We start from the raw sequence: 13923 nt of genomic DNA, 5'->3' as shown, positions 1-13923 counted from the left end.
AAGATCTTTCTCCATATTGATGACAAAAATATATATAAATGATCTATAAATAAAGTAAATAATGTCAGCTAAGCTAAGTGTTTGTGAGAGTGTGTGTGTGTGGGTGGGTGAGTGTGAATCTGTTTTGTACCATAGTAATACACTGACAACCACCAATCTCACTGGTGATGATAGTCACATGATGAATCATAGTTCATGGCAAGTTATTTTTTCTCAAGAAAGATAATAGTAATATATAGAAGCTGCACAGTGTCATTCACACAAACACTAAACACCATCACGGTAACACACGAAACATTTAAAATGCAATAAACATTAATTTAACATTAATGGGAACATGAAACCCCACTGTACATAACTGATAACAACAACAAAAAACTAAGAAAAACTATGAAGAAACAGTGATTTCAACAAAAATACATCAATTGTGTCATGCAGGGAATTGTGGGAATGTCAATTTAAATTTTTTTTCTCTGTAAATTATACAATGACTTCTTTTTCACTTCCAAAAACTTTTATATTACATTTACATCACATTTACATTTATTCATTTAGCAGACGCTTTTATCCAAAGCGACTTACAAATGAGAACAATAGAAACAGTTACACTAACAATAGGACAACAATATGCAAGTGCTATGACCCTTCTCAGTTTAATCTAATGCAGTACATGTATTATTATTATTATTTTTATATACATAGAGAAGGTGTTAGTATTAGTGGATCAAGTGCTGCCAAAAAAGATGCGTCTTCAGCCGTTTCTTGAAAATGGCTACGGACTCATCCACTCTGGCTGAGTTATGCAGATCATTCCTCCAAGTCAAGGTAAATGTCAGAGAAAGAGATTTTGTGCCTCTTTGAGATGGCACCACAAGAAGACGTCCGCTTGCAGAGCGCAAGTTTCTGGATAGCACGCAAGTCTGAAGTAATGAGTTTAGGTAAAAGGGAGCAGAGCCAGTGGTTGTTCTGTAGGCAAACGTCAGTGACTTGAATTTGATGCGAGCGGCAACTGGCAACCAGTGCAAATTTGTGAGGAGAGGAGTGACGTGCGCTCTCTTCGGCCCGTTAAAGACCACTCTGGCTGCGGCATTCTGGATCAGTTGCAGAGGTTTGACCGTGCAAGCTGGAAGACCAGCCAGGAGAGCGTTACAATAGTCCAGTCTGGATAAAACAAGCACTTGGACAAGGAGTTGTGTAGCATGCTCTGATAGGAAGGGCCTGATCCTCCTAATGTTGAACAAGGCAAATCTACAGGACCGGGCAGTTCTAGCAATGTGGTCTGTGAAGTTCAATTGATCATCAATTACCACACCAAGGTTCCTGGCTGACCTTGATGGAGTTATGGATGACGAGTCTAGCTGAATGGTGAAGTTGTGATGAAGTGTTGGGTTGGCCGGGACCACGAGTAGCTCTGTCTTCGCAAGGTTTAGTTGAAGGTGATGGTCCTTCATCCAGCCAGAAATGTCTGTCTGTCAGGCTGAGATGAGAGCGGCTACTGTCGGATCATCAGGCTGGAATGAGAGGTAGAGTTGTGTGTCATCAGCGTAGCAGTGATAGGAAAAGCCATGTTTCTGAATCACTGATCCTAGTGATGTCATGTAGATGGAGAAGAGAAGTGGTCCAAGCACTGAGCCCTGAGGCACTCCAGTGGCTAGATGTTGGGTCTCCACGACACCCTGAAGGACCTACCTGAGAGGTAAGACTTGAACCATTGGAGTGCGGTTCCTGAGATGCCCTTCATATTTAGGATTGACAGGAGGATCTGGTGGTTAACCGTGTCAAAGGCGGCAGACAGATCCAGCAGGATGAGAACTGAGGATTTGGAAGCTGCTCTCAAGTCTCAGAGCTTCAGTAACAGTCTCAGTTGAGTGTCCACTTTTGAAACCAGACTGGTTGTTGTCCAGGAGGTTGTTCTGTGTAAGAAAGGAAGAGATCTGGTTGAAAACAACTCGTTCAAGTGTTTTCGAAACGAATGGAAGAAGGGAGACCCGTCTGTAATTCTCCAGATATGCTGGATTTAGAGTGGGTTTCTTAAGCAGTGGGGTTACCCGAGCCTGCTTAAATGCTGCGGGAAAAGTACCAGTGTGAAGAGAGGTGTTGATGATGTGCGTGAGTGCGGGTACAACTGAGGATGAAATGGCTTGAAGTAGATTAGTGGGAATCAAGGATCAAGCGGACAGGTATTAGGGCGACTGGAAAGGAGGAGTTTGGAGACTTCTGCCTCTGAAAGTGGAGAGAAGGAAGGTAGAATGTGTGTGTTAGCTGGTAAGATGTGCATGTCAGTTTGTGGATTGGTAAATTGGCCGCTGATGGTGGTTGTTTTCATTATGAAAAATGTGGCAAAATTGCCAGCTGTTAGGGTTGATGAAGGAGGAGGAGGAGGAGGAGGGTTGAGAAGAGAGGAGAAGGTTTTGAAAAGCATGCGAAAGTCAGAAGAATTGTTAATTTTGTTGTGATAGAAAGTCATTTTAGCAGTAGAGATATTAGCAGAGAAGGAAGAGAGGAGGGATTGATAAAGACCAAGGTCAGTAGGATCTTTCGATTTGCGCCACTTCCGCGGGGTGTGGCGCGGGCTGGCCTGGAGAAAAGGGGGCAGAAGTTGTCCAAGCAGGATGTTAAAGTGGAGAAAAGAATATCAGTTGCACTGTTAGTATCTAGTGTTGAGAGCTGAACAGGTGGAGGAAGTGTAGATGAGACCAAAGAGGATAGGCGAGAGGGTGAGAGTGAGCGTAGGTTTCACCGAAAGGTGACCTGTGGAGGAGTGTGTGTTGTGTTCTGAGACAGGTTGAGGTTGAGAGTGAGGAGGAAGTGATCTGAGGTGTGCAGCGGAGTGACCAGTGTATGGTCAGTGGAGCAGTAGCGTGTGTAAATAAGGTCCAATTTATTACCTGATTTGTGAGTAGCCGCAGTAGATACTTGTTTGAGGTCGAATGAGGCAAGTAGAGTGTGGAAATCAGCAGCCTGAGGTTTTTCTAGGTGGATGTTGAAGTCTCCAAGAACTACGAGAGGGGTACCATCCTCAGGGAAGGATGAGAGAAGCACATCAAGCTCTTCCAAGAAACTGCCAAGCTGACCTGGGGGATGATAAACAACTACAAAATGGATTTTAATAGGACTAGTGCGATTCAAATGAGCTGTTGTCACACAGAGGTGGTAAAGGATCAAATTTCCAATCGTTTGAGATGAGCAGACCAGTTCCTCCACCCCTACCGGTCAGGCGAGGGGTGTGTGAGAAAGTGAAGTTAGTGGAGAGGGCAGCAGGTGTGGCAGTGTCCTCTGGTCTGATCCAGGTCTCAGTCAGGGCCAGTAAGTAGGCTGAGACCTGAATGACTAGAAATAGATGTAATGAAATCAGCTTTGTTTACAGTGGACTGGCAATTCCAGAGACCGATGGGAAAAGAGAATAAAGTACTAGAAGACACCGGAAAGGTATGCAGGTTGCTAGGATTGTGCTGCCTCCTACTTGTGACATTTGATTTACGCGTGTTAGTAATAGTAGGGATTTGAAAACACACAGTGAAAGAGAGGTCACAAACAAATAGATGAGAAGAAAAGTTGTGTAGAAGAGAAAGCAAACAAGAAAATGATACTCAAGTGCCTTGTCGGTGTCTTTGCTTGGTGGAGTCGCGCAGGTAGAGTCGCTGGTCTTTACACTCTTCGGTCTTCACACAATGAGGGCTTCACACTAGGGCGGCCGCGGTGCACTAACCAATTATATACACGCCTAATATCTCGTTATTGAATTCAGCAGGCCACGCCCTACTACTTAGCATAGCAAAACTCAAAAGCCACTCGAGATGCACGACAAACAAACAAGCGCGACTTCAGCGCGCGTTTTACCACGGTAAACACAGTAAACAAAACAAAGTTTCCTAGCAATGAAGAACCGCACTAAAATCTAATGAGAAAAGTAAACACTCAACACAAGTTGATGTCCTCTCCTGTTGCTCAACTGCTTCTTCAGAGCGCATATTAAATGTACGGTTAGATCTATCACAGTTATTCACTGTATATATGTTAACCAATTAGCAGTTTTTCACTGTATCATTATTACGGTCTTTTACCGTTAAAAAAAAACAAAAACATTTTTTACAGTAAGTTTGTGTGTGAGTGCGTGTGTGTATGTATTTGTGAGTGTGTGTGTGCGAAACACTAAATACCTCTAATCTAGTCTGTGTTTACACTAAATATGTATTTAGTAATATTTGCATATGCATTATTTGTAATTTAAACACTCTGAATCTGATACACGCTCAACCGCACACACTTCTCTTTTTGCTGTGTGTGATGTGTGATTTCACTGTGAGGGAGGCAGACTAGGGCTAAATTTCACAAGAAAGGGAACTTCTCGAAAACATTCCCGACGCGAGTGAGTCAACAAACGTCCGGTCGACCGGTGCTTCCTGCACTCTGATTGGAGGAGAGCAGGCGGGAGGACACACACACACAGAGACACAGATACACACACACACAGAGAGATCAGGATGCGTCGGCCTGCTCCCGTTCTTCTGTTGATGCTGCTGTTTTTAATTATTCTGAGGTTTTCTTTGGAGCCGTTTAAGGACAAACACACAGACACACACACACACACACACACACAGAGAAAGGATCATGGGAGTGCCGTAAACAGTTCTGACACACAAATAGCTTGCGTTACAACATACATTAAATCTCATTTAGTTTTTCAGAAATAAAGAAAGCACAAAGGTTGCAAACACACTGCAGACGTTGCATGAATGCATTCACAGGGAAACACACCCAGCGGCCGGGACACACCCAGACCGGGCAGCATACACACACACACACACACAACTGCAGGAGAGAGAGAGAGAGAGAGAGAGAGAGAGAGAGAGAGAGAGAGAGAGGTCAGAAGTGACCTTATTTGGTAATCTGTCTCTCTCTCTCTCTCTCTGTCTGTCTCTCTGCATCTGGTATCGCTCAGTGTATGTGTGTGTGTGTGTGTGTGAGAGACTGTGAGTGAGTGTGTGTGTTTATGTGTGAGTGTGTAAGTGACTGTGTGTGTGAGTTAGTGTGACTGTGTGTGTGTGTGTGTGTAAGTGACTGTGTGTGTATAAGTGACTTTATGTGTGTGTGTGTGTGTGTGTGTGTGTGTGTGTGTGTGTGTGATACAGACCTTTGACTTTGAGTTCGAAATTCCTCTAGTTGCCCAATCAGCAGAGAGACGCTGGATTGATTTTCCCGAGTGGAGAGAGTTAGTGATGATTCAGAGCGACCGAGGCTCTTCCACAAACATTCCTCGCGTGCTGATAAAGACTCCCGGCAGGTCCTGCGTCCCTTTCCCTGGACATCATCCCGCATTCCTCACATACTTCAGTGAAGCGAGACTCTCCAGACTCTCACACGGGATCATTCATGCATGCGTTTTTATGCAGCTTTGATTTTTTTTGCATGAGTGACAGTGTTTCCTGAAAACACACATTTGCATTAGCTTGTATTCAATTTGTATTCAAAGCAACTTACATGAGAAATGTTCCAATAGCTCATGAATATACATGAATAATGCTCATATACAATATTTGTGTTGTATACATGAATAATAATAAAAAAAAACATTAGACAATAATATTAAAAACACACAAAACACAAAATAGAGCAGATCAATGCTTTCGCACACATTTATTTTTGTACATGTGCGCTGAGTTGTGCAGATATCATTCAGGTTTTACGTGTTTGCATGCTTTTATCTTTTATCTTTTTCATGTTTCGGATGTTTTGGATTAGTTTCGATTTGTTTTTGAATTCCACAGCACTGAGATGGCAATAAATCCTGTTTAAATATTCAGAAATTAATATGACAATAAAATTAATAACATGCTAATAAAACAAATTAAATATATATAATATATTTATGTTATATTTATATAATTATATATATATATATATATATATATATATATATATTATACATATATTATACATATTAAACATATACATGTTAAATTGTATTTCAATAAAAAAATACATACAAACCCATAAGATGTATGGATAGACAAAGATATCTGTGACAAGACAAAAATAAACTTTTTAAATAGTAAAATGAACTATATAGACACAAATATTTGAATGGAGATAGTAAAATAAACGCTTCATATTGTGGAATGCATGTCAGCACTGCCACTCATTATTTATAAAAAAAAAAAAAAAGGTTTTGTGAAGAAATTTCCTGATTCCCGACATTCCTTTATGTGTGTGTGTGTGTGTGTGTAAACACGGTCCGGCGACTTATATGGTCACAAAAGCCCAAAGTCGCGCACATACCTCAGTCATTAAACACACACATACGGGCCCCTGCGGCTCCAACTATTTCAAGTTCACCCTCTGACGCGAACTTTGCCGCTTCGTCACGCCCACACGCCGCCTGTGATTGGCCGAAGCCCTTGAGAATGCAGAGCGAGCGGGATGTGATTGGACGAGGAGCGGTTACGCGCAGCGCAGGCCACGCCCCCCGCCGGGACCGCACCCCGAACCATTACAGCAGGACGGAGTTCAACTACTGAGTGTGGAAGAGGGAGGGAAGAGAAAGAAAGGAGAAAAAGAAAAAAGAGAAAACTTGTGCGCAGTTGCTGTGGATTGAGAAAATTGAAATTTGGAAGCGCAGCGACACGAATCCACACTGAATCCCTGGAGTTTTTGACAACCGTCCTCCCGAACGTCTGCATCTGATTCGCAGGTAAACCTTCCAGAACAGTACTTGTTACCGCTCGCACCGGTGCGCTCACTGACGCGACCTGATTTCACTGCACTTTCAAACTTCCGAGCGAGAAATCATAACGCTTCATCTTTATTTCGTGCGAATGGGAGCTGATAACCTGTGACGCGTCAGATCAGATCAGCCACAACAGACGCGAGGTGAGTTTCAGGAAGTGCTCGTGCTCACCGGCTCGCGCGGGCCTTCACGGGGTCTCCGGGCACGCGGAAATGCGTTAACGGGACAGAAACCCGTTATTGTGTAGTGCAGCAGGGCGAAGTGAGCTTGATGTAACTTACAGTGACGAGATACGTTTCACGGGCGCTCATTACGTCATCGCTCGCGTTAAACTGGGCCGAGCGGTGCGTTTTCCGTTAAGTTACCGCACGAGCTTCAGGACAAAGCTGAATTAACGAATTATTCCCGGGGTGGGAACATTAACGTGCACACGGTTGGTCCTGAACGGTTTCTGACACTTTTTAGGGGGTTCTGGGCAAGTGACGGTTACAAATAGGTTACGCGGCGCGCGCGCGCGCTCTCAAACTTCGATGAGCGTATTTACTGTATTTGCGTGCGCGCTCGCGATCTAAAACTGTATAATATTAATCAGAGGCTGCAAGAAACGTACATAAGACAGTTTTACATGTTTTATATTTGTGAAGCGCGCACACGGTCGTCCGTGGGAGCGCGCTGCGCGAGCCCGTGCTCCTGTTGTTTAGGCCGACTTTGCAGTACAGTATCAACTCTTTTAGTTTTACAAATAAATTGGTTTGTGTTGTACTTTAAGGAAGATTGTATGTAAAATAGCATAACGGACTTTAGCTTTATCCATTATAACTCACCATAGATGTACATATTTATGGCTTACACGACGACGACAGGAAAATGAACAGGATGTTCATGAAGAACTGAAGTTAGTCATTGAGTGATTGACAGTTAGTTCACACAATGACGTCAGCTTAATGTTCAGGTACTGATTTGATTTAGATTTAGTTGTGGTGTAGGTTAACTCACACAAATCTGCAAATATTAACATAGACAAACCAGTTTCACTTTCTTAGAGGACGTCTGCTGCGTGTGTGTGTGTGTGTGTGACCTGGTTTCCTGTGAGGGAGTGTGTCTAGGACGCTGTGACCCATTAAAAGCACATGCTGGTCTTATTCTGCATTTTGTTTTAGTTGTTCTCGTTTGTTAACCCTGACATGTTATGTTTGGGAATACTACTACTGCACAGTACCAGTGTAAAAGTTTAAGTGGGAAAATATGACGGACACAATGGATGCAACTACGGTACATTTGTTGCAATGTCCTTTTTTTTCACCTCAATCACCATCTTGAAAAGTGTTTTGAACACACCTGATGTTGTAATATAACATCTTCCCAGCATCCCGAGAGTACTTAAACACACCATACGCATGAAATACCTGCACCTGTTTTCCAAAATGTACAGTATACAGCCAGAGGCAATAACATTCACCATATTTATCTCGCTTTATGACTCATCATTTCATCAAACACTCATAGATTAGGACGTTTTGAAATACAAATAACCTTAAAAATGCAAAATATTAAGTAAGCTAATAGCCATACTGCACTGGTAACGTGACAAACTAAAACATTTTCAGCTTTATTGTGTGCTTCAGTGCAGAATAAAGCAATAAGCAATGTAGAGCCAAGCCATGCACTGCAGTGATTTTACCGTGTGCTCAGGGTCTTAGTCCCAATGCAAGTGCGGTAAAATCACGGTAACTTGAGTTACTTGTTGCTTTCTTTCATAAAATAAATCATTGCATTCATCAGTAACACTAATTGTACTGAGCTATGCCTCTCTAGGCTGTTGTGGATCTCATAAAGTGCTTTGTGTGAATATTTCGCCGCCATCTTTCTGCATCCTCAGGAGACCCGCGAGTTAAACCACAGTGTTTCCTGAGACATGTCACAGCTAACAGGGAACGTTCTCATAACTTCAGCTAGCAAGATTCTCTCAAAGTTATGAACAAACGCTCTTCCAGTAACATTAATAAAACATCCGTGCAACGTTATCTGTTCTTTAATAACGTTCTCAAAATGTCAGCACAAAAACATTATCTATACATCATTCATGGAACGTTTTTTTTATTTGGGAATTTTGTTAGGGATGCACAGATATGAAAATTTTGGCCGATACCGATAATTCTTTATATTTGAAAGCCGATAACCGATATATATTGGCCAATAAATGTACATTTTTAGATAATTTTTTGACAGCCTGATTACAAAAACAAAAGTCTCACCATTAAAAGCCATGTCACAAACACACAATTATGATGTTCTCATCATACTTTTATGTAGCCGATATGACAGACTTGCGCTGAAATGTATTTTCCTTTTTTGAAGTGATTCCAATCATATTTCAAGCAGTTCAAAACCATCATGTTGAACAGTGCGCATCTGAAGTGTCTCAGCTGAAGGAAATAATACATTATTTATCAGCTTTAATATATCGGACAAAGACAAACCTTCTTATCGCCGATTACGGTAACGTAAAAAATGATCATATATCGGCCGATACTGATATGGTGGCCGATATATCGTGCATCCCTAAATTTCATTAATTTCAAAAAACATTCCAATAATGTTCCAATAATTCCAATAAAAATGGAATGTTAAAAAACATTCCAATAATGTTTGCAAAATGGAATGTTCCATAAGGTTCGAATCGGCAAGAAAAAAAGCATGTTTGAAACACTTTGAACGTCCAGAGATCAACCCGAAATGATGTTTTCATAATTTAATGGCAGCGTTGCGTTCTCAAAAGCTGTTTTTGTTGGCTTTGCCGGGATCAGTGGAGGGAAAATGCCCGCAGGCGGATAGATGTTAATCCACAGGCACCGCAGTGTGTGGTGGTGAACAGGTGTGGACTTGCAGGACTGTATCCAGCTTCAGGTGTTGTTTACCCTGAGCCCGTGGCATTGTGGGAAAAGTATGCGAGTGGCCGCAGGGTTTGATGGAGTGAGGTCATGTTCGGGTGCGAGGTCCAATGATGCGTGATCGTCTCGCCTGTATGATGTCATCCACCTGATTCATGTCTTTTCCTCTGATCTTATCCTAAATTCCTCTGTTTTCTGTCTGCATTTGAACTCTGGGAGTTACAATCCCATTGTTTCTCTCCATAGAGCGTTGTTGTTTTATGGGATTACATCATTTGCAGTGCTTCATGGGAAGCGTAGCTCATTAAAGGCATAGTTGACCTTAAAATGATCATTTTCTGACCCTCGTGCCACTGTCTTTCTTGCTCAGAAGAACACAGTGGAAGATTTTTAGAAGAATGTCAAATATGTTTAATATTTATGGCTATTTATTATGATTTGTTTTTTAGAAATAAGATCATGCCTGTTTCTGTGTGGTCTTTGCCGATTTAATTATTTTATTAACTATTACATTCAGTATTATAATATATTATATTTATTTATTATTATATATGTATTTTTATTAGTAGTAAATACATATGAATTTATTTCTAAATTAATATTAAGTAAATGATTGATAAATGATTGAAAATATTATATATTAATACATAAATTAAACTAAAAATAATGTTTAATTTTAAAATAAATTAATGGACATTTATTATTAATAAACAAATGACTTCAGTGGAACATTTCGGAGAATGTCTCTTTGTTTATTATGTTTATCATTTGTGGTTAGTTATGATTTTTTTTGTTTTTTATGTCAGAGATCATGTTTTTTGTTTTGTCTTTGCTGATTAGACTTCTGTCTGTTCCAGATTGACAAAATTATTAATTATTATGTTTAATATAATAATAATAATAATAATACATTTTATATTTATTTTTATTGAGTTATATTATGTATTATAATTTATTATTATTATTGAATACTATTAATAATTATAATAAATTATAAATATTTTATTAAATTAATAAATAATTATACATTTAAATGAATAAATATATAATAAATAAATAATATTTTAAAATTAAATTAATAAGAAATAATTTTAAATATATTTAAAATTAAATAAAAATATATAAATAATGTACATTTGTTATGAACTAAATTGAACACAAAAGAATATATTTTGAAGAGTGTCTCAGTGTGTTTTGTCCGTGGTTTGGATCGACACGAGGGCCAGTAAATGATGCCAGAATCATCATTTTAGGTGCGATATCATATTCTTGTATCTTGTCTTGTTTTTCAAACATTCATAAATGAATGGGGAAAGTGTTTTTCCACAGTGAAGCCCGCCTGCTTTTTCTACATTTCCCACCGCTGTCGTTTCCAGGCTTTCGGGAGTGTCCATACAATTGCTCTTCATCCTCCTTTTCCTTTTTTGGTTCTTTTCTTTCCCATCGAGCGGCCCCTCCCACAGTGCACCTGCGTAGTTGGAGAACGCAACAATCGCAGGATATGAGCTGATATCCAGACACACAAAGCGCTCCTCCACGTCCTGGTTGTTTGCTGAGCGCATGCACATGTGAATAGTCGTCTAGTTCCTCCTCCGTCCGTGTCGTTCAGCGCATGATTTGCTGCATGACTCTGCATTATGATGCACTGCAGACTCATCCCCCCTGCTGATTGGCTGATTGCCAGGCTCATGATGTCACTTCCTGTTGCAGAAATGATGGTGTGCTCCGGTCCGTGACGGGTCAGGGTCCGCTTAGAGCTCGTAGACTTTGAGCTTTGATTTGATTTGGGTGTGGCGTCGACAAACGCTGATAAGCAGAGTGAGATAAGATGCTAAACCACCGAATGAAAGACGCAAGATTTCCAGATAAAGACACTCATAAATATTGACTTACTCCAGTCAGAGATCCACGTCTCCTGATGTTATAAAGCTCAAATCTTCTGCAACAGATGAACAGAGATCTATCGGATATATTTCAGGTCGTTATTACTGCTAAACAAACCCCACAGTGCAAATAAACCTGTTAACTCGACCAATATTTACCAGATTAATTAATTAATGTGCAAATAAAAAATATTGATTTGATTTATATTTCATTTTTTTGGTTATTATATTTAAAATAATTATAAATATTCATATTTATTGTTGTGTAATATATTTATATGTATTATTGTTGTTATTAATTCAATATAATTATTAATAAATTACAATTTAGTTCTTAAATAAATGAATGTTCATGTATTATTCATATGTATGGATATAAAACATTTTAATGTTGAAATAACAATAATGATTTGATATTATTGATATATTATTTTATTCATTTATTTTTCATTATACATGTGTATATTTATTTACAATCTATATGTAATAATAAATGAATGCAAATTTATAATTATTAATAAATAAATGTATGTTTATAGATTAGTTTATTGATCAAAAATAGATTCGCTTTTTTATTATCAGTATTTTAATATAATACATTTTTATATTTATTATTAATTAATTAATATATGTATAAGTATTGTTTAATCGTTTTATTATAAAACATGTAATGGATACATTTATGTATGTAATTATGCATTAAACTGTGCATTTTATTATAAACTATTTTTTTATTAAAATCATTTATACTTAATCTGCACATAAAATATTTTTAGAATAATCAGCAATCAGTGGGCATTAATGTCTATTTGCACATTATAAAAATATTATTTTATTAATTATCATGCATTTGTAAATGTATTATTATACATATGTGTATTATATTGTTGTAATTATATTTTCATAACTCTCAGTGGCAGATACTTCTGTCATTTCCTTTTCTTTGTTTACGGTTTCCTGTGTGTCTCTCTCTCTCTCTCTCTCTCTCTCTCTCTCTCTCTCTCTCTCTCTCTCTCTCTCTCTCTCTCTCTCTCTCTCCACCTCTCTCTCTCTCCACCTCTCTCTCTCCACCTCTCTCTCTCTCTCTCTCTCTCTCTCTCTCTCTCTCTCTCTCTCTCTCTCTCTCTCTCTCTCTCTCTCTCTCCACCTCTCTCTCTCTCTCCACCTCTCTCTCTTTCCATCTCTCTCCACCTCTCTCTCTCTCTGTGTGTCTCATAAATCTTTAGGTTCAGGATGAGGAGCCTAATGTTCATGAACCTCTTCACACGTTCAGTTCAGTTCAGTTGTTTGTGTAAGAATGGATTCATGAACCAGTGACACAGAGTTGTGATTCATGAGGTCGAGGAAGGACAATATTTGGAAAACAATCCCCTCATTGCAGATTTCAGTGGAAGAGTCATAATAAAGTCAGATATAAAACACTTTATTACCCGGCGGTCACATTTATCATGAAGTTATAAGTGCTCAGTCAAATATGTACCGCAGGAGGCGTGTTGTTTACAGCTGTGATGATGTGAAGGACATGAGGTGTGGCTGATTAATGTGAATCTGAGATGAGCAGCTCTCGTCTGATTGGCTGGAGGGATTCCTCTCTCTCTCGCACATACACACACACACACACACACACACACACACACACACACGGAAAGCAGAACATTCCGTTATATTTTAACTGGCGACTGGAGCATTTGCGTGTTTTTCCCCGGAGACCTTCGGTCAGAACACTGATCTAAAGACACAAATGTGGTCTGGATTAGATATGTGTGTGTGTGTGTGTGTGTGTTATCACTTTTGCATCTCTCTCTTTTGTTCTAAATCATGATTAATCGTGATTAAAGCTTCCAAAAATGACGTAAAAAAAACCAACAAAAACCACCTGTTTATTTGCACAGAACGGTTTATTTTCTTGTGCTTTAACGAATCCAGAAACAAATAACAGTTTTAAACGGTTATATTTTACCTCCAAAATAAAAATATATATTAGGCTATAAGTTAAGTGTTTTTAATTAGCATGAAGAACTGAAGGTGTGTTAAGATGTTTTGCGTCGTGATGTTATTTGCAACAACTTAAATGATTTATTGATTGAATGAGTAAATGAATGAATTAAGTTCTTGTGGAAAAAAATAAAAAGATTTAAATGAAGTATTTACACATTATGACTTTAAATCATGGTGATTTAAATGAGTTGTTGCACAATATTGTTTTGCTATAATAGAGTGAAATATTACAGTCATGATGAGAATAATATCACAATGCAAAACATCTATTAAGCAATAATGTACTTTTTGTATTATAATTTAGTGTTTTTTTCATTTGATTGTGGGTTGAAATGTGATCTTTGCCAGTTTCGCTGACTGGATTCATATTCTTGAAGGGATTATATGAGTGAATCTGTCAGCGATCACATGAAATGGTTGGTTT

At 39.0% G+C, this 13923-nt stretch overlaps 1 protein-coding gene across 2 annotated transcripts in view; it reads left to right on the top strand.

The window, feature by feature from the left end:
• The first annotated feature begins 6449 nt into the window (after positions 1-6449).
• Positions 6450-13923, top strand: part of myh9b (myosin, heavy chain 9b, non-muscle) — a 59421-nt gene continuing 51947 nt past the window's right edge. Inside the window, exon 1 of one of the 2 annotated variants that reach the window (XM_084434324.1) lies at positions 6450-6691. The gene's annotated coding sequence lies outside the window, so the exon portion shown is untranslated. The remainder of the gene's footprint in view (positions 6692-13923) is intronic. The other variant, XM_084434325.1, reaches the window with a different exon arrangement.

This window comes from Rutilus rutilus (assembly GCF_951802725.1).
Source record: "Rutilus rutilus genome assembly, chromosome: 1".
Classification (NCBI taxonomy): Eukaryota; Metazoa; Chordata; class Actinopteri; order Cypriniformes; family Leuciscidae; genus Rutilus; species Rutilus rutilus.
This window is presented reverse-complemented; position numbering and strand designations above follow the sequence as displayed.